The sequence below is a fragment of the Rhinoraja longicauda genome, chromosome 5 (genome assembly GCF_053455715.1).
Source record: "Rhinoraja longicauda isolate Sanriku21f chromosome 5, sRhiLon1.1, whole genome shotgun sequence".
Lineage (NCBI taxonomy): Eukaryota > Metazoa > Chordata > Chondrichthyes > Rajiformes > Arhynchobatidae > Rhinoraja > Rhinoraja longicauda.
Window position 1 is genome coordinate 13,627,930 of NC_135957.1, and position 20,337 is coordinate 13,648,266.

Genomic DNA, 20,337 nt, shown 5'->3' on the forward strand with positions numbered 1-20,337 from the left:
AGGAGTTCAGGAAGATGGAGGAAATGGGAATTGTCCGTCAGTCTGACAGCCCGTGGGCCTCGCCGTTACACATGGTCTCCAAGGCATCTGGGGGGTGGAGGCCATGTGGCGATTATCGGCGTCTCAATGCTGTCACCACGGCTGATCGCTACCCCATACCGCACCTACAGGACTTTTCATCTGGGCTGGAAGGTGCGGTAGTGTTTTCCAAAATCGATTTGGTGCGAGGATATCATCAGATTCCAGTGCGACCGGAGGACATACAAAAAACTGCAACTATAACTCCGTTCGGGTTGTTTGAATGGTTGCGTATGCCTTTCGGTTTAAAGAACGCGGCACAGGCTTTCCAGCGACTGATGGACCGCGTGGGCCGGGGTTTACCCTTTTTGTTTATCTATCTAGACGACATCCTGGTAGCCAGCCCCTCCGTGCTGGAACACCAGGCCCATTTGAGGACCGTGTTCCAGCGGCTCCAAGACCACGGGCTCATTATCCAACCCTCCAAATGTCAATTCGGCCTGCCTGCCCTTGATTTTCTAGGGCACAGAATTACTCCTGCCGGTGCCGCCCCTTTACCCGAGAAGGTGGAAGCTATCCGGGCTTTTCCCAGGCCCACCACTGTAAAAGGGCTGCAGGAGTTCGTCGGTATGGTTAATTTCTACCATAGATTCGTTCCGGCAGCGGCGCGAGTCCTGCGCCCGCTTTTCCAATGCCTTGCAGGGAACCCGGTAGAGTTGTTGTGGTCCCCGGCCGCAGAGTCGGCTTTTACGGCAGCTAAGGCAGCCCTGGCAGACGCCACCATGTTGGTCCATCCGAGCCCCTCCGCCCCCACGGCCCTGACGGTTGACGCCTCTGACGTGGCGGTGGGTGGGGTTCTGGAGCAGCAGGTTGGTGGCCATTGGCAGCCTTTAGCCTTTTTCAGCCGGCAACTAAATTCGGCCGAGCTGAAATATAGTGCATTTGACCGAGAGCTTCTAGCTCTCTATTTAGCTGTCCGTCATTTTAGGTATTTCCTCGAGGGCCACCCATTTGTGGCATTTACGGACCACAAGCCATTAACATTTGCGTTTTTGAAATTGTCTGACCCATGGTCGGCCCGCCAGCAGCGGCACCTGACTGCTATCTCCGAATTTACAACAGATGTCCGTCATATCGCGGGTAAGCTTAATGCCGTTGCTGACGCCCTGTCTAGACCTGCTTTTCCCCCTATTTCGGCGGTGGACTGCGAGGTGGATCCCCAGGAGCTCGCAGAGGCGCAGCTTCTGGCGGATACCGTTTCGGCTTACCGGTCCACCACTTCGGGATTAAAGTTGGCCCAGGTGGCTTGTGGGTCGGAGGGCACGAAAGTCTCGTGCGATATTTCTCTTCCTCGTCCCAGGCCGGTAGTGCCGCCTTCCCTTCAGCGCCGAGTTTTCGATGCCATTCATGGGTTGGCGCACCCGTCCATCCGCTCCACCTCTGCCTTGGTAGCAGCGAGGTTTGTCTGGCATGGCCTGAGAAAACAGGTAGCGGGGTGGGCACGTTCCTGCGTGCCCTGTCAGACCGCTAAAGTCCAGCGCCACGTCCAGCCCCCCGTACAGGATTTCGAGGTCCCGCCCTTTCGTTTTTTTCACATCCACGTAGATTTGGTCGGACCTTTGCCTTCCTCCCGGGGCTACACCCACCTCCTCACGGTGGTGGATCGGTTCACCCGGTGGCCAGAGGCTTTCCCATTGTTTGATATCTCGTCAGCGTCTTGTGCTAGGACTTTGGCCCTCCATTGGGTAGCTCGTTTTGGGGTCCCGGCAGTTATTACCACTGACAGAGGGCCACAGTTCACTTCGTCCCTCTGGGCCGCGCTGGCGGAACTGTACGGGTCCAAGTTACAACCCACAACTGCATATCACCCCCAGGCAAATGGACTCGTAGAAAGGTTCCACCGCCAACTTAAGGCGTCTCTCAGTGCAAGGCTTGAAGGCCCGGACTGGGTGGACCAACTCCCTTGGGTTCTTTTGGGCATCCGGACTGCTCCTAAGCCAGATCTCGGTGCGTCGTCTGCAGAGCTAGTATATGGTTCGACACTTCGAGTACCCGGAGACCTTTTTTCGGACCCTTCAGCCCTGCTCCCTTCGGTCCCATCAGCGTTAGCATCTCTCCGGGAACGGGTGGGCTCCCTGGCTCCAGTGCCGACTTCACGCCATGGGTGTTCCATGGTGCATGAACCGGCTGCCCTGAAAGACTGTGATTTTGTTTTTCTGCGTAAGGATGCCCATCGCGCCCCGTTGCAGAGGGTCTATCAAGGGCCGTTCCGGGTGTTACGTAAGGGAACGGCTACTTTCACCTTAGACATGGGCGGCAAGAGCGAACTCGTCTCGGTGTCCCGGCTCAAACCTGCCCATTTGGACCCGGATCAACCAGTTTTGGTCGGTCAAACCCCTCGGAGAGGCCGACCTCCGTTAGTTCCGCCCAGTCCAGAAACCCCCGTTCTAACAGTTCCTTCAGGACCTCCCGTTTCGGCAGTTCCTCCAGAGCCCCCCGTGCCGGTAGTTCCTCCAGAACCTCTCGTTCCGGCTGTTCCACCAAGTCCGGAACCTCCGGCTCCTGTGGTTCAGGCTGTCCCTCTCCGTACTCGTTGTGGTCGCGAAATCAGGCTCCCAGCTAGGTTCCGCACCTCGGGTTCTGGGGGGGGTCATGTAGCGACCATGGAGAATGGTCTAGGTCGTCGAACCCTCGGATTGGCCAGCGAGGTCACGTGGGAACGCGACCATGGGGATTGGTCCAGGGAAGGACATCGCTGATTGGTCAGCGATGTCATGGGTGCGTTTGGCGCCCGATTTAGTTAGTTCGTCTGAGTCTTCAAGGAAGACAGTAAGTTTATATTGGTTGTCCTGCGACTTGTTGTTTTGATTCTGTATTCGTGTATTGCGGTTGCAATAAACTTCATCTACAACTACAAGTCTCGGACTCGCCATACTGGTCCTCAAGGCAGTGACATACAGCCGGGTTCACGACTAAACGGTCTGCACTGTGATGCTGGAACCATTTTAATTCATTGTTCCATACGGGGGGACTGAGCAGGGTGAGACATAGATACCCATTAGGCCCCAAACTAAACCCGGCAGCTTGCATTCCCGACGGTAAAAATAGCCAGCAGCAGAGAGCGTGTGAGTGGGTGGTCAAAGGTGATGGAGAGGTCAGAGGTGAGGGAGAGGTTAGAGGGCACCCTCCATCTTGCAGCGGGACCCTGTCGTGGTGAGCAATACTGGGAAACCTTCTGTCGGCTCTGAACAGCCCCAAGGCAAGGTTTTAGTTTAGTTTAGTTTAGTTTAGTTTAGAGATACAGGTTGGGAACAGACCCTTCAGCCCGAGTCATCGCCAACCAGTGATCCCCGTACACTAGCTCTATCTTACACACGAGGGACAATTTACACATTTTTACCAAAGCCAATTAACGTCCAAACCTGCAGGTCTTTGTAGTGTGGGAGGAAGCTGGAGCACCCGGAGAAAATCGGTGTGGTCACAGGGAGAACGTACAAACTCCATACAGATAGACAGCACCCTTAGCCAGGATCAAACCCGGGTCTCTGGTGCTGTGAGGCAGCAAGTCTACCTCTGCACCACCGTGCTACTCTGCATATCCATGTGCCTGTGAAATGCCACAATAGCATCTGCCTCCACCAACACCCCTAGTAGTACATTCCAGGCACCCACCACCCTCTGTGTGAAAAAAACATGCCCCACACATCTCATTTAAACTTTGCCCCTCTGACCGTAAACCTACAGTATTTGATATTTCTACCCTGGAATGAAGATACTGACCATCTAACCAGTCTCTCACAATTTTATAAACTTCTATCAGGTCTCCCATCCATCTCCAATACTATAGAAAAAAAAATCAATTTGCTCAAACTCTCCCTGTAACTAATACTCTCTAATCGAGCCAGTGTCATGGCAAATCTCCGGCACTCTCTCCAAAGCTTCCACATTCTTCCTGCAATGGTGCATGCAATACTCCAAATGTGGCCTTAGCAACATGGCTTCCTGACTCTTACACTCAATGTTCCAACGGGTAACGGCAAGCATAACGTATCCTTCCTTTACCAGTCTGTCTACTTGTGTTGCCACTTTCAAAATACAGTGAACTCTCATTGTAACGGTCCATAAGGGGATGCAACTGTGTCCATTATTGCCAATTGTCCACTTTCACCGAGTAAGGGATTATCATTGATTAAGTGGTAAAAATAAACAACTGCAGATGCTGGTTAATACGCAAAAGGACACAAAGTGCTCGAGTTACTCAGCAGGTCGGGCAGCACCTCTGCAGAACATGCATAGGTGACTTTTAGTGGCAACATATATGCACACGTACACACACACATTATATATTCTGAAGACAATGAAGGGAAGGTGCCCATTGTAATGTGAGGAATGATAAGGTGCGTGGAGGATGGGGTAGCAATGTAGCTGAATGACACACTCCTCCTACGCCCCATATATTCAGGGTTGGTACTTAGGCACAGACAGCAGTTAAAATGGAGATACAAGGAATTGCAGATGCAGTTGAAAAACAGGTTAGGTGATGTTTCAGGTCAGGACTCTTCCATGTTCTCCAGAGATGCTGCCTGACCCACGGAGCTACTCCAGGGCTTTGTGTCTTTACAGACAGCAGTTCGCTGACACCTCTTCCCCATTGCAGACATTGGACTTTGTCTCTGGAACTGATGCACTACAGTCCTGGAAACTATATTCTGCGCTCTGTATCTTCCCCTTTGCTCTACCTATTGTACTTGAGTTTGACTTGATTGTATTTTTGTATAGTTATCTTATCCATTTGGTGACAATAATAAATTGATTATTGTCGCGTAATACAAGTGAGATGAATGAGTGGTTGATCTTCTTTTGGTTTTTAATTGACTGAAAGGTACATCATGGAAACAGGCCCTTCGGCCCACCGAGTCCATGCCGACCATTGATCACCCGTTCACACTAGGTCTATGTTATCTCACTTTCCCACTGCCTACACACTAGGGGGCAATTACCAATGGCCAATTAACCTGCAAACCCGAGGGATGTGGGAGAAAACCAGAGCACTGGCAGAAAACCCACGCGGTCACAGGGAGGACGTACAAACTCCTTACCGACAGCACCCGAGGACGGGATCGAACCCGGGTCTCTGGCGCTGTGAAGCAGCAACGCTACCGCTGCGACGCTGTTGAAAGACAAACGAGAGGCTGGGCTTTGGTCCGATCAGGGTGGATGTCGAGGCGGGGAGCAGCACCTCTGACGAGGCAGCAGTCCCCTGGAGCCACACTGAGATGGGCCTGGAATCAGTGGGCTCCACCCCAACCACCCACACCAGCCCCCTCCCCGATCCCCCCCCCACCCCCCCCTCACCAGCCCCAAGTGAAGCTTGAGGAGAGCACAGAATGATTCCGCAACACAAGCACTATCCACTGAAGGGAAGTAACCCACAAGCACAGAGCTGGTTTCAAGAGCAGCCGGAAACAAGCCGTGCGTTAGACCGAGGTGACTACTTAGCAACTCTTCCTGTCTGTCGGAGTTGAACAGTTTGCTTTGCATGGGCAAGCTGGGCACTAGCTACTGTCTGCTCTGCTGTGGCCACAGACACTACTGACACATCAGAACACCAGACATTTCCTCTGCCAAATTAGAGTATTGTGCTCAGCTTTGGTCAAGTTTGTACGTTCTCCCTGTGACCGCGTGGGTTTTCACTGGGTGCTCTGGTTTCCTCCCACACTCCAAAGAGGTACAGATTTGTAGGGTAATTGTCTTTAGAATCAGGTCTAGGTGTCATGTTTTTGGGGAGATTTCCGGGGGGGATTTCAAGTGAACTCTCGTAATTTTGTCCAGATTAAAGGAGATGCCAGAACACCAGTTTCCCAAAAATCGGCGGGGGACATATAAATGGATAAGTTTGTAGGTCATAGGTGACCTACAAACTGAATTAGGCCATTCAGCCCATCAAGTCTACTCTACCATTCAATCATGGCTGATCTATCTTTCCCTCTCAATAATAGGATATATCAGGTGATGTAACTCCAATTATCCGTCACCTTTATGGTTTGGGCTGGAATAGCAGCTTCTCCGGATTATCGGATGTTATTCCCATTAATTCCCACACACAGTGTTTTTTCCACATGTCACACAGCACTATAATAAAGGTCCAGATGGGGCCGCTGAGCTTCAAAAGGGAGTGGGAATTAAACAAGGACTCCAGACCCCATTTCGGGGCCTCAGATTCACCCATGTCCCTGACTCCTGATGTCTGGACCCCAACCCCAGGTCTGGCACCACACCAGCCCCACAGCCCCGACCAGCTCTCTTCCCAGTTGTTAGCAGGCAACCTATCACCAACATCCTATCACCAACAAGAGAGCAGTCCTGACCTCCCATCTATCTCACCAGAGACCCTCGGACTATCTTTAATTGAACTTTACCTTGCACTACACGTTATTCCCTTATCATGTATCTGTACACTGTGGACGTTTGATTGTAATCATGTCTTGCCTTTCCACTGACAGGTTAGCATGCGACAAAAAACTTTTCACTGTACCTTGATGCATGTGACAAAAAACTAAACTAAACCTCTGACTTACACACAAGACTAATGACAGCCTTTTGCTGGACAATGAGGATTTCTGCACAAAACAATACTGGATTATCAGTTTAGTTTGGTTTAGAGATACAGCATGGAAACAGGCACTTCGACCCACTGAGTCCGAGCCGACCATCGATCAACCGTTTACACTAGTTTGCATTAGTTTTGTTTATTACTATTTATTTCACACCTTAAATTCTTTATCTCTGTGTCTCCCTCTCCCCTGACTCAGTCTGAAGAAGGGACCTTGACTGAAGTCTGAAGTAACAAATAGATCAGCCATGATTGAATGTCGGAGTAGATGATGGGCTGAATGGCCTAAGTCTACTTCTATCACTTATGACCTTATAACCCAAAACGTCTCTCTCCAAAGATGCTGCCTGACTCGCTGAGTTACTCCGGCATTTTGTGTCTATCTTCTAGCGATTTCTGGACTCTTTTATTCTTGGCTCCGAACCGTCTCGTTCCTAAAAAAACATTTGGAGGATCGATACTTCTAACGTTCTAACCCCAGGATCAGCATGTATCAACGGGAAACGCAGATCACAAGAACCCGCTTCTTCGAAGGATTAAAGGCAAATACTCCTCAGTCTTTCACATAGAAACAGCTAAATCAGATGCCGGTAGGATGCGCCCTGACAGAAAAGGAAATATATTTGTGTAGGAAGGAACTCCAAATGCTAATTTACACCAAAATGCTGGAGTAATTCAGTGGGTCTGGCAGCATCTCTGGAGAGAAGGAATGGATGACGTTTCGGGTTGTGAACCTTCTTTAGGGAAAATATATTTGCTTTGCAGAAAAGGTGAAATAAAGATAATGGTTTTTAGTTTAGTTTAGTGATACAGCACGGAAGCAGGCCGTGCCGGCCACTGAGTCCACGCTTACAGCAATCCCTGTACACTAGCACTATCCTACACACACTAGAGACAATTTACAATTTTACAGAAGCCAATTAACCTACAAACCCATACGTCTTGAGTGTGGGAAGAAACAGGAGTACTCGGACAAAACCCACGCAGGTTAGGGGGAATGTACAAAGTCCATACAGACAGCACCCACAGTCAGGATTGAACCCGGGTCTCTGGCGCTGTGAGTCAGCAACTCTACCGCTGCGCCACTGTGTCGCCCAGTTGTAGCACATTGAGATTAACCCACAACTTGGCATCCAACTCAGCTTTTAAGTTGCTCATACAAACTACACAGGGAGAGAGACAGTACCAGCACTTCTAACAGCCTTTCTGTAGCCTCTCTCCCTACCCACTTAAATCCTTGGCACACATTCATTGCTTCAAACCTAAACTCAGATATAACAAGCCAACACTCAAATAGGGCAGTGCAGGTCCGATCCTGACTATGGGTGCTGTCTGTACAGAGTTTTTGTACTTTCTCCCTGTGACCTGCGTGGGGTTTTCTCCAGGATCTCCAATTTCCTCCCACACTCCAAAGACGTGCAGGTTTGTAGGCTAATTGACTTAAATAAAAATTGTGCTTAGTGTGTAGTGTGTGCTTGTGTGCAGGGATCACTGGTCAGCACAGACTCAGCGGGCCAAAGAGCATATTTCCGCTCTGTATCTCTAAACTATACCAAACACAATCAATGTGCATGTTGCAGGGCTGTATGTTATTCATTATCATCGCACGATTCAGTACCTGATATGTCCACCATTGTTCTTTATCAAGTCTGACACAATTTGGCATGAAATCGACCAGATTTAGACTTTAGAGATACAAGAATATCTAAATGATACATTCTATTTGTTGACTCATTAGTGTAGCATTTCTGTGGTGATGAATTAAAAATAGTAGATGTCATAGCTGAACAGGTTGTAATATGATTAGTGGATCTGACAGGGATGTGACCAATCCAGCAGTGGGACATTGGTTGCTATATCGACTGGAAGAGGGCTGTGCAAAATTGGGCACCTTGAGTTACTGTTACACACCAGGGGGCTTGTCAGTTTTTAAATTCCAGAGAGTTGTGGACGCAGCCCAGACCATCACACAAACCAACCTCCCTTCCATAGACTCCATCTACATTTCACACTGCCTCGGCAAGGCCCTCCCATCGGGCAAGAGGTACCGAAGTGTGAAAACACACACCTCCAGATTCAGGGACAGTTTCTTCCCAGCTGTTATCAGGCAACTGAACCGTCCTATTACCAAATAGAGAGCGGTCCTAACCTACCATCCACCTCATTGGAGACCCTCGGACTATCTTTGATCAGACTTTACTGGCTTTATCTTGCACTAAATGTTATTCTCTTCATCACGTAACTGTACAGTGCGGATGGCTCGATTATAATCATGTATTGTCTTACCGCTGACTGGTTTGTACACATCAAAAGTTTTTCACTATACCTCGATACACGTGACAGTAAACTAAACTGAATTAAATAAAGTCATTGACAGATTTTGGGCATCATACCTCCCGTCACCAGGCTGTTCACAGCGATGGACACTGAGACAAACTGCGATGGCCGCTCGATAGTCAGGCAAATATACAAAACCTACAAAGCCGACATCGCCAGATTGAAGGACTGCTTGTTCACCCCTGTTATCAACAGATAATGTACGGGTGCAGTCCTGATCTTTCAACCTACCTCGTTGCTGTCCTTGTACTTAAAAAAAATTGCACTTTCTCTGTAACTGTTATATTATATTATGCATTCTTGTTTGTTTTCTCTTTGCTCTACCTGTTCATAAATTCATAAGTTCTGAGCAGAATGAGGCCATTCTCTCATCCCATCGAGTCTACTCTGCCATTCAATCATGGCTGATCTATCTTTCCCTCTCAACCCCATTCTCCTGCCTTCTCCTCACAACCCCTGACACCCCCGTACTAATCAAGAAACTGTCAATCTCCACCTTAAAAATATCCATGGACTTGGCCTCCACAGCTGTCAGTGGCAATGAATTCCACAGATTCACCACCCTCTGACTAAAGAAATTCCTCCCCACCTCCTTTCTAAAGATACGTCCTTTTAATTTTTTTAGGTGTGTTTGGTTTGATTGCACTCTTGTGTGGCATGGTGTGATTTGTTTGCATAGCAGGCAAACAAAGATATTCACAGTATCTGACACTCCACATGACCTATACCAACTGAGTGTTATTAACAATAAGATCCCTCGGGATGGGGAGGAAGATAAACTTCTGGAGATGTGCTCCTGATCAACAGTGGTGCTGACTCTAAGCTAAGAGCCAAAGGGCAGCACACAGGGGTGCAGCGGTAGAGTTGCTGCCTCACAGCACCCGAGGCCCGGGTTTGATCCTGACTATGGGTGCTGTCTGCATGGAGTTTGTACGTTCTTCCTGTGACCGCGTGGGTTTCTCCGGGCGCTCGGGTTTCCTCCCATGCGGGTTTGTAGCTTAACTGGTCTCTGCAAATTGTCCCTGGAGTATAGGGGTGGATGAGAAATTTGGGGTAACATAGAACGAGTGTGAACGGGTGATTGCTGGTCGGTGAGGACCCAATGGGTTGAAGGGCCTGTTTCCGCGCTGTATCTCTAAACTGAACTAAAAAGCAGACGTTGGGCTGGACAGGTACTGGGTGTGGAGAGTGGAACTGTCTCACTGCCCTGAGTCCATCTCTTTGCATTACCGATGGACACAAAAAGCTGGAGCAACTCAGTGGGTCAGGCAGCATCTCTGGAGAAAAGAAATTGGTGATGTTTCGAGTCGAGACCCTTCCTTATATCCTTGCAATAGGGATCTGCCGTAAAGTACAGATGCAAGGAAATGCAGTCGATGATCTGAAGAAGGGTCCCGATCTGAAACATCACCTATTCCTTCTCTCCAGAGATGCTACCTGACCCGCTGAGTTACTCCAGCATTTTGTGTCTATCTTCGGTCTAAACAAGCATCTGCAGATCCCTCCTACACACATGCATTGAAGCAAGCTGCTTTTCTCACCAAATTGGTGACTATCGAGCGGCCATCGCAGTTTGTCTCAGTGTCCATCGCTGTGAACAGCATGGTGACGGGAGATATGATGCCCAAAATCTGTCAATTACTTTATTTAATTCAGTTTAGTTTATTGTCTCGTATATCGAGGTATAGTGAAAAACTTTTGATGTGTAGGAATTAGCGGGTGGGAAAGATTCCCTGATTATGTTGGTTGATTCACGAGTCCGTTTGGTGCAACTGGGGTAGGGGGTTAGTTGCTGGATTGTGCGATGGACTGGGCTGTATCCACAATCTCCGCAAATTCTTGCGCCCTTGAGAAGGGCTGTTGGCCAATCCGGGAAGTAGGAGCAAGGAACTGCGCGCACTGGTTTACACATAAGGACACAAAGTGCTAGAGTAACACAGCGGATTTAGTTTAGTTAGAGATAAAGTGCGGAAACAGGCAATTCGACCCACCGAGTTCACGCCGACCAGCAATCCCCGCACATTAACATTACTCTACACGCACTAGGGACAATTTTACATTTACACCAAGCCAATGGACCTACAAACCTGTACATCTTTGGAGTTAGGGAGGAAACTGAAGATCTTGGAGAAAACCCATGCAGCTCACAGGAAGAATGTACAAACTCATAGTCAATATTGAACCCAGGTCTCTGGCGCTGTAAGGCAGCAACTCTATTGCTCGAGGGACTGAGCTTAAGGGAGGGGTTGAGCAGGCGAGGACTCTGTTCCTTGGAGCGCAGGAGGATGTATTTTTATAGAGGTGTACAAAATCATGAGAGGATTAGATTGGGTAGAGTTGGGGAATTAAGAATCAAAACTCACAGATTTGATGTGAGAGAGGAATCTGAAGGGTAACTTTTTTTTTACACAAATGGAACGAGCTGCCAGATGAGGTAGATGAGGCTGGGGCGATAACAACATTTATGATGGTAACTATGACTTCATGACTCCAAATCCAAACCACGTTTAGTTTAGTTTAGATATACAGAGCAGAAACAGGTCCTTCTGCCCACTGAGTCCATGCCGACCAGTGATCCCTGTACACTAGCACTATCCTATGCACACGAGGGACAATTTTATAATTTTACTGAAGCCGATTGACATAAAAACCTGCACGTCTTTGGAGTGTGGGAGGAAACCCGGAAAAAACCCTCGCGGTCACAGGGAGAACGTACAAACTCAGTACAGACAGCACCCGTAGTCAGGATCGAACCCGGGTCTCTGGCGCTGTGAAGCAGCAACTCTGCCACTGCGCCACAGTGCCGCCCTATCTCTTAATGAAACAACTTGCAGATTAATAATAGAGGTGTTGGTGCAGTGAAGGATGGAGAGGTTGGGAAAGGCCACTAGAACAGTGCACTGCGTACTCAGGCAAAGGTAGGAGTGAGATGAGGCACGGGGGAAGTTGATGAAGCAGAGGCCTTGAGGAACGTTGGCAGGGACAGCGGTCTGGGAAGCTGAGGAGCTTTGTTACATTCTGCAGAGTAATCACTCATGGTTCCATGTCCCAGGGCAGCCAAACGTTATCAAGCATGAGAAAGCAGCAACAAGCAGACTCCCACTGATGGGTGAAATCAGTACGCAGTGACCTCGGCCCTGGCAAATACATCCTAAAAGTGGCTACTGTTACACACAATGTTGCACAGCTCCTTAATGTAACGTTGGAACCGAAACACCATATCCAGTTTCAAACCTTTCGACATAATGAATAACAAACACTCTTACATTTGAACAGGATGTGAAGGGGGAAAGATTTTATAGGAGACATTGGTGAGACCGCATTTAGAGTATTGTGTGCAGTTCTGGGCACCGTTAAGGAAATATGTTATCTTTGTCCGGGGGTCGGGTGAAGGTGGGAGAAGGGGTCTTCACCGTGTCCAGTCTGAATAAGGGTCTCGGCCCGAAACGTCACCTATTCTTTTTCTCCAAACGAGATTCTGCCTGACCCGCAGAGTTTCTCCAACACCTTGTGTCTATCTACAGCGTGGAAACATGCCCTTTGGCCCAACTTGCCCACAACAACCAACATGTCCCATCTACACCAGTCCCATCTACCCGTGTTTGCCCCATATCCTTGGCATGTGGGAGGAACCTGGATCACCCGTTATTAGGAAACAGAAGAAAATGTATTCAATTGTATTACTGTACGTTTCGTACCTCAACAATACACACTGTGCAAACAATTAGTACATTCCCAGCAAAAATCTCCAGATATCTCTCTATTTATAGAAACGATCTGAAACTTTGAACGGTAGTGGCAAAATTAACATTACACTACAACAATTACCAAAACCACCAGCTATTAGATGAAAATCAACTAAATTCTATTTTAGAGACACTAGAAACAGGGCAGCATGGTGGCGCAGCGGTAGAGTTGTTGTCTTACAGCGCCAGAGACCTGGGTTCGATCCTGACTACAGGTGCTGTCTGTACGGAGTATGTATGTTCTCCCTGTGACTGTGGATTTTCTCGGAGTGCTCCAGTTTCCTCCCAAACTCCAAAGATGTACAGGTTTGTAGGTTAATTTGGCTTCAGTAAAATTATAAATTGTTCCTAGTGTACAGGAAAGAACTGCAGGTGCTGGTTTAAATTGAAGGTAGACACAAAATGCTGGAGTAACTCAGCGGGCCAGGCAGCATCTCTGGAAAGAAGGAATGGGTGACATTTCGGGTCGAGAACTTGTTCCTAGTATGTAGGATAGTGCTAGTGTGCAGTAATCACTGGTCGTCGCGGACTCGGTGGGCCGAAGGGCCTGTTTCCACGCTGTATCTCTAAACCTAACTAAACTAAAGGAATTGCAAATGCTGGAATCTTGAGCAAAACACAAAGTGCTGGAGGAACTCAGCAGATCAGGCAGCATTTGGGGAGGGAATGTACAGACGATATTTTAGGCCAGGACCCATCCCTAAATCTATATAAGAGCAGGTTTGCTGAGCAGATTGGTATAGACACACAATAGGCGACTTATGTAAACCCGCACTTACACAAACAATTCTGTGCTCAGTCCCAAGGGCAATCAAGGTAGTCTGTAATTTCCACAACACTCTACGATCACACAGGTTTACATCAGAAACGAGCCAGCAATGGCGGCATTGCTTACCCACAAGGCCGCGGGCTGCAGAAAGTGCCCTGGACGCAGCTGGAGGCCGCTGAGACAGTTAATCCACTCAGTCTGAAGAAGGGTCTTGACCTGAAACGTCACGCATTCCTTCTCTCTAGAGATGCTGCCTGTCCCGCTGAGTTACTCCAGCATTTTGTGTCTACCTTTGATCTACCATCTGCAGTTCTTTCCTACACAATCCTCTGAGTGAGTTAGCTAGGGCAGGGGATAGGAATGGTGGATCTGACTTGTCTAAAATCTGACTTCGATAATGGTTCACGAAACGTAACCCTTGTCATAAGTTCATAAGTGATAGGAGTAGAATTCGGCCATTCGGCCCATCAAGTCTACTAATTCACAATTCAATCATGGCTGATCTATCTCTCCCTCCTAACCCCATTCCCCTGCCTTCTCGCCATAACCTCTGACACCGGTACTAATCAAGAATCTATCTATGCCTTAAAAATATCCACTGACTTGGCCTCCACAGTCGTCTGTAGCAAAGAATTCCACAGATTCACCACCCTCTGACTAAAGAAATTCCTCATCTTCCTAAAATAAATTCCTTTAATTCTGACTCTCCCACTAGTGGAAACATCCTCTCCACATCCACTGTATCCAAGCCTTTCACTATCCTGTACGTTTCAATGAGGTCCCGCCTCATTCTTCAGTGAGTGCAGGCCGTGCTGACAAATGCTCATCATAGTCATCATATATCATTTTGTGTAAGTCTGGGAGGGCCTGTACAGTTCACTGAAGACCAGTGAGAACGGGACGCTGCGAGCGTACGCGTTGGAGAGGGTCCAGAGCAGGTTTACGAGAATGATCCCAGGATTGATTAGGTTAACACATGATGAGCATTTGACGGCACTGGGCCTGTACTTGCTGGAGTTTAGAAGAATGAGGGGGGAACCTCATTGAAACTTATCGAATAGTGAAAGGCCTGGATAGAGTGAATGTGGAGAGAATGTCTCCACTAGTGGGAAAGTCTAAGACCAGAGGGCACAGCCTCAGAATAAAAGAATGTACCTTTAAAAAGGAGATGAGGAGGAATTTCTTTAGTCAGTGGTGAATCTGTGGAATTCATTGCCACAGCTGTGGAGTCAATGGGTATTTTTAAGGTGGAGATTGACAGATTCTTGATTAGGAAGGGTGTCAGGGGTTAAGGGAAGAAGGCACGAGAATGGGGTTGAGAGGGAAAAATAGATCAGCCATGATTGAATGGCGGAGTAGACTTGATGGGGCAAGTAGCTTAATTCTGCTCCTACAACTTATGAACATGAATACAGAACCTTTGAATGTCTTCAGTCTGCTACAAGCCCAATGCAAGATCCCTTGTGCCACGGAGCTCGGACTAAGAAGCATTCCTTCTCATACAAGGGAAAAGACTGTGACACAAGTTCACAAGTTATAGGAGTAGAATTAGGCCATTTGGATCATCTACTCTACTCCGTCATTCAATCTGATCACTGCCCCCTAATCCTATTTTCCTGACTTCTCACCATAACCCTTGACACCCATTCTAATCAAGAATCTGTCTATATCTGCTTTAAAAATATCAACTGACTCAGCCTCCACACTCTTCCAATGAGTTCCACAGATTAACTACCCTCTGACTAAAGAAGTTCCTCCTCAAGGTTAGTTTATTGTCACGTGTACCAATTAAGGTACAGTGAAATTCGAATTATCATACGGCCACACTAAAAAAAAGCAACAAGACACACAACTACATAAAAGCTAACATAAACATCCACCACACGTTCCTCACTGTGATGTAAGGCAAGGTCCAATCTCCTTCCTCTTTTTTCCTCCCGCGGTTGGGGCAGACAAACCATTCACTGTCAGGGCTATTGAAGCACACGCAGCTAGTGGTCGAAACTGCCGCGTCGGGGTGGTCGAAGCTCCCGCGTCGGGGCGGTCGAACCTCCTGTGGCTTGGAGTCCCCGATGTCGGTCTCTAACCAGAGACCTCGGGCTCCACGATGTTAAAGTGCCGCATGCTCCCACGAGTGGAGCCCCAAAGACGACCCCCGTCAGGGATCGCGGGCTCCGTGACCTTGTCCGCAGGCTCCTACGATGAGCTCCCGGTCGATCTCCAGCAAAGGCCGCCAACTCCACGATGTTAGGCCGCAGTGCAGACGGAGATACGATACAGAAAAAAATCTTTTTTTTCCAGAATCGCTGTCTGACCCGATGAGTTACTTCAGCATTTTACTTTACTTTAGAAATACAGCGCAGAAACTGGCCCTTCGGCCCACCGGGTCTGCAACGACCAGCGATCCCCCCGTACACTAACACTATCCCACACACACTAGGGACAAATTGCAATTATGCCAAAGCCAATTAACCTACGAACCTGTACATCTTTGGCTTGTGGGAGGAAACCCTAAATCACACAGAGTCGCTTGCCCAGAGTAGGGGAATTGAGAACCAGAGGTCATAGGTTTAAGGGGGGAAGATTTTATAAGAATCCAAGGGGTAACTTTTTTTACACAAAGGGTGGTGGGTGTATAGAACGAGCAGCCAGAGGAGGTAATTGAGGCAGGGACTATTGCAACATTTACGAAACAATTAGACTGGTGCATGAATAATAAGACCGGTGTAGAGGGATATGGGCCAAATGCAGGCGGGTGGGATTAGTGTAGATGGGGCATGCTGGTCGGCATGGGAAAGTTGGGCCGAAGAGCCTGTTTCCATGCTATATGACAATGACTCTATGACCAAGGAAGGTTGGAGTCCATAATGGCTATTGTTGGCTGGGAAAACGGTGATAACAAAGGTATACAAGGATGCGAACATTGGAACTAGTAGGACGACTAGAGTGGGGAGGAGGAAAAGTGGAATGCAAGGGTTTTCCTGGGGATGTATTTCAGTAATTTCACAGCAAGTCCCGCCAAGCCGATACTGAACCGACATTGTACTACTTCCCTGGACAATATTTTTTTTCCGAGGATCCATAACCAAAATGCAATGCAGTGCCTCAGATTGCACAATCTATATTCAGGACACAGTGCAAAGTTTCACAATTCCCAGCCAGATTCGCAAATTACTTTTAGGATTAGGAATAAAAGACAAAGAACACTGTCTTGTCCAATGGTAAGAATACCATTGATCAGAACTGAGTTAAAAGTTTAATAGAAAGGAACTGCAGATGCTGGTTTATATCTTGGATAGACGCAAAGTGCTGGAATAATTCAGCGGGTCAGGCAGCATGCCTGGAGAATGTGGAGAGGTGGCGTTTCGGGTCATAACCCTAAAATCAGTCTGAAGAAGTATCCCGACCCGAAGCGTCACCCCTCATTTTTCTCCAGAGATGCTGCCTGAGTTGCTCCAGCACTAACATCAAGGTCTACCTCACTCATCCCAAAAACTAGAGGAGAAACCAGATGCGCCTTGAGCAACTTTAAAAGGTCCTGTGTAAAAATATGTATTAATTATGCTGGAATCCTGATGAAAGAGTCAAACAAAAGCTAGATACACAATTGAGGGAATCCAATTCAAGATGATCTTTTTTGGGGGGTGGACGTGGGAAAGAACAAGAAAAAAATGAAATAAACTATTGGAGAGGGTGGGAGGGAACCGGAGCTCCCGGAGAAAACCCACGCGGTCACGGAGAAAACGTACAAGCTCCGTACAGACAGCACCGGTCATCAGGATCAAACCCAGGTCTCTAGCGCTGTAAGGCAGCAAATCTACTGCTGCACCACCCTTTGTTATATCTACATTTAGAAAGTTATCTTGGCAATGTACTTGGATAGATATTAGCGGAAGTACTGTCAGTTCCAGCAGTAACCTTGATTTGAGGCAAGTTGAAAGTTTGCTACCATCAGTCTTACATATAAATCTCAAGCTGATACAAACTTTGCTATTTTTCTTAAACATCCTAACAGCCATTCTTCTGCTTTTTTTTACTAATACAAATCACGAATAGTTAAAATGCGTAGGAATGTCTTAAGAAGGATCTCAACCCAAAAGGTCACCTATTCCTTCTCTCCAGAGATGCTGCCTGACCCGCTGAATTACTTGAGGTTTTTTTGTGCCAATCTTCACGAATAGTTAAGATGTGTAAGAAGGAACTGCAGATGTTGGTTTACACCAAAGAAAGGCACAAAATGCTGGAGTAATCTGGAGAGATGCTGCCTGTCCTGCTGAGTTACTCCAGCTTTCTGTGACCTTCTTTTTGATATTCAATAATTCTATTCACCAAGTCGCCAGAAATGAAACTTCCCCCACTCCGGCAGCCCGCTGCTTTACAGAGTCAGGGACCCGGTTCAATCCTGACTACGGGTGCTGTCTGTACGGAATTTGTGTGTTCTCCCCGTGACCGCGTGGGTTTTCCTCCCACACTCCAAAGACGTACAGGTTTGTAGGTTAATTGGCTTCGGTAAAGATTGTAAATTGTCCCTTGTGTGTGTAGGATATTGTTGGTGTGTGGGGATCACTTGTCAGCATGGACTTGGTAGGCCGAAGGGCCTGTTTCCGCGCTGTATCTCTAAACCAAAACTAAACCAGGATATGTGCAGCAGAACTCTAAAAGTCCCTTCAATGCCTTGCACCATGATTCACACTAGTTTCATACTTCTTATGTTGAAGCCAATATTGACTTTATAAAAATGAAATGCTCCTGTGCCAAAACATAGTTTAGCACTGACTCAGGCTAACCCTGGCACGGAATGTTACACCTACATACAGAAGTTATCTTAACAATGTGCTTGGGTGGAAAATGCTTGTCTAGTTCTAGCAGTAGCCTTAACTTGAAGACAGACACAAAGTGCTGGAGTAACTCAGCGGGTCAGGCAGCGTCTCTGGGGAAAAAGGAATGAGTGACGTTTCGGGTCGAGACCCTTCTTCAGACTGAGAGTCAGGGGAAAGGGGGGGAAAAGGAGATGTAGACGGTGAAATAGAGAGATAGAGTACAAATGAATGAAAGATATGGAAAAAGTAACGTTGATCAAGGAAAGGTAGAGTCCACAATGGTCCATTGTTGGCTGTGGGGTAGGAGATAATGAGTTATACAGACAGTGAAACTCAACAGGACCACAGTGAAACTTGACGTGGGGGGAGTTGAAAGTTTGCTACCATCAGTCTTACATTAAAAATCTCAACCTGATATACACATTGCTATTTATTTTTAAACAAACTAGCAGCCATTCATTCTTCTGTCTTTGTTTTACTAATCGGTATCGCAAATAGCTAAAATGTGGAGGAATGTCTGAAGAAGGGTCTCGACCCCAAACGCCACATTTTCCTTTCCTCCAGAGATGCTGCCTGACCCGTTGAGTTACTCCAGCTTTGTGTATCTATCTTCAGAATAGTTAAGAAGTGTAGGAAGGAACTACAGATGCTGGTTTATACCGAAGACAGGCGCAAAATGCTGGGGTAACTTTGTACTTTTTTGTATCTCTGGTCTCCCCTGACTTTCAGTCTGAAGAAGGGTCTCGACCCGAAACGTCACCTATTCCTTGTCTCCAGAGATGCTGCCTGACCCGCTGTTACTCCAGGACTTTGAGTGTCTCTCTCTCTCTTCGTGAATAGTTAAACTCCCGGAGTCGCAGAGCTGCGAATTGGAGCTCTCTCGCCACCAACATATCAAAGCGCCGCAGAAAGTGGCAATTCATCAGGAAGACTAAATGGATCGCATTAACACAAGGCTGGATGGGACGGGTACACACCCTTAAAGGAAGAAAAGGTGCCAAAGAATTGCTTACCTCGGCCGCAGCAACAAAGAGAATGTATCTTGCAGAAAGACTGGCGTTTTGGCAATCAATGCAAAGTAGACTTTTCTGTTCTGTTTTTGAAAGCCTCGCTTGACATTTGCCGGAAACCAAAGCGCAAAATGCAAATGTCTTAATAAAAGCTATTCTTGTTCTTATTCTTGTTCTTGTTTGAAAATGTAAAATATAAAATATATATAATATATATATATATATACATTGCACGCTTCCCCGGGACCATTTCACACACAGTCCGGGATTGCGTTACATTTCACTCCCACTCAACTGCCTTCTTGTGGAACAAGAGTCAAATAACATTTTATGCACAGACAAATATCATAAATATATATATATAGAGAGAGTTGGTTAAAGCAGCTGAACTAAGACGGACCTTAGAATGTGAGAAAGGCTGGCTCACTTGCTCACTCCAGGTAAATAAAGACCCGACTGCACAAGTGGGAAGGAAGAGAGCAAAGTGTTCCTTTCTGGGGAAGCAGCGGCGTGCAGACAGACTCTGGTCTTCAGCTCCCTCTCACCGCCCAGGCACACTCTGCACACACGCAGATGACAGGACCAGGGCACTGGCAAACCAGCAACATGTGATTGAGTTTCTGCGTTATCATCCACGCAACGTCACATCGCACCGCTCGCAACTAGCCAGCAAACTCCCAGCTCCTCTCTCCCCTCCCTGCACCTCCCTCCCTCCCCTCCCTGCACCTCCCTGCACCTCCCTCCCTCCCCTCCCTGCACCTCCCTGCACCACCCTCCCTCCCCTCCCTGCACCTCCCTCCCTCCAAGCCTCGTCCACATCACTCCCCTCCCCTGCCCTCCCTCGAACCCTCGTCCACATCACTCCTGTCCCCTGCCCTCCCTCCCTCCCTCCCTCTAACCCTCGTCCACATTACTCCCATCCCCTGCCCTCCCTCCAACCCTCATCACTCCCCTCCCCTGCCCTCCCTCCCACCCTTGTCCACATCACTCCCTCCCCTGCCCTCCCTCCCTTCTACCCTCTCCA

At 47.9% G+C, this 20,337-nt stretch overlaps 1 protein-coding gene across 1 annotated transcript in view; it reads right to left on the reverse strand.

Annotated features, from left to right (window-relative positions):
* Positions 1-19,848, reverse strand: part of elovl5 (ELOVL fatty acid elongase 5) — a 108,128-nt gene extending 88,280 nt beyond the window's left edge. The window contains exon 1 of the mRNA XM_078398920.1: positions 19,714-19,848. The gene's annotated coding sequence lies outside the window, so the exon portion shown is untranslated. The remainder of the gene's footprint in view (positions 1-19,713) is intronic.
* Between the last annotated feature and the right edge of the window lie 489 nt (positions 19,849-20,337).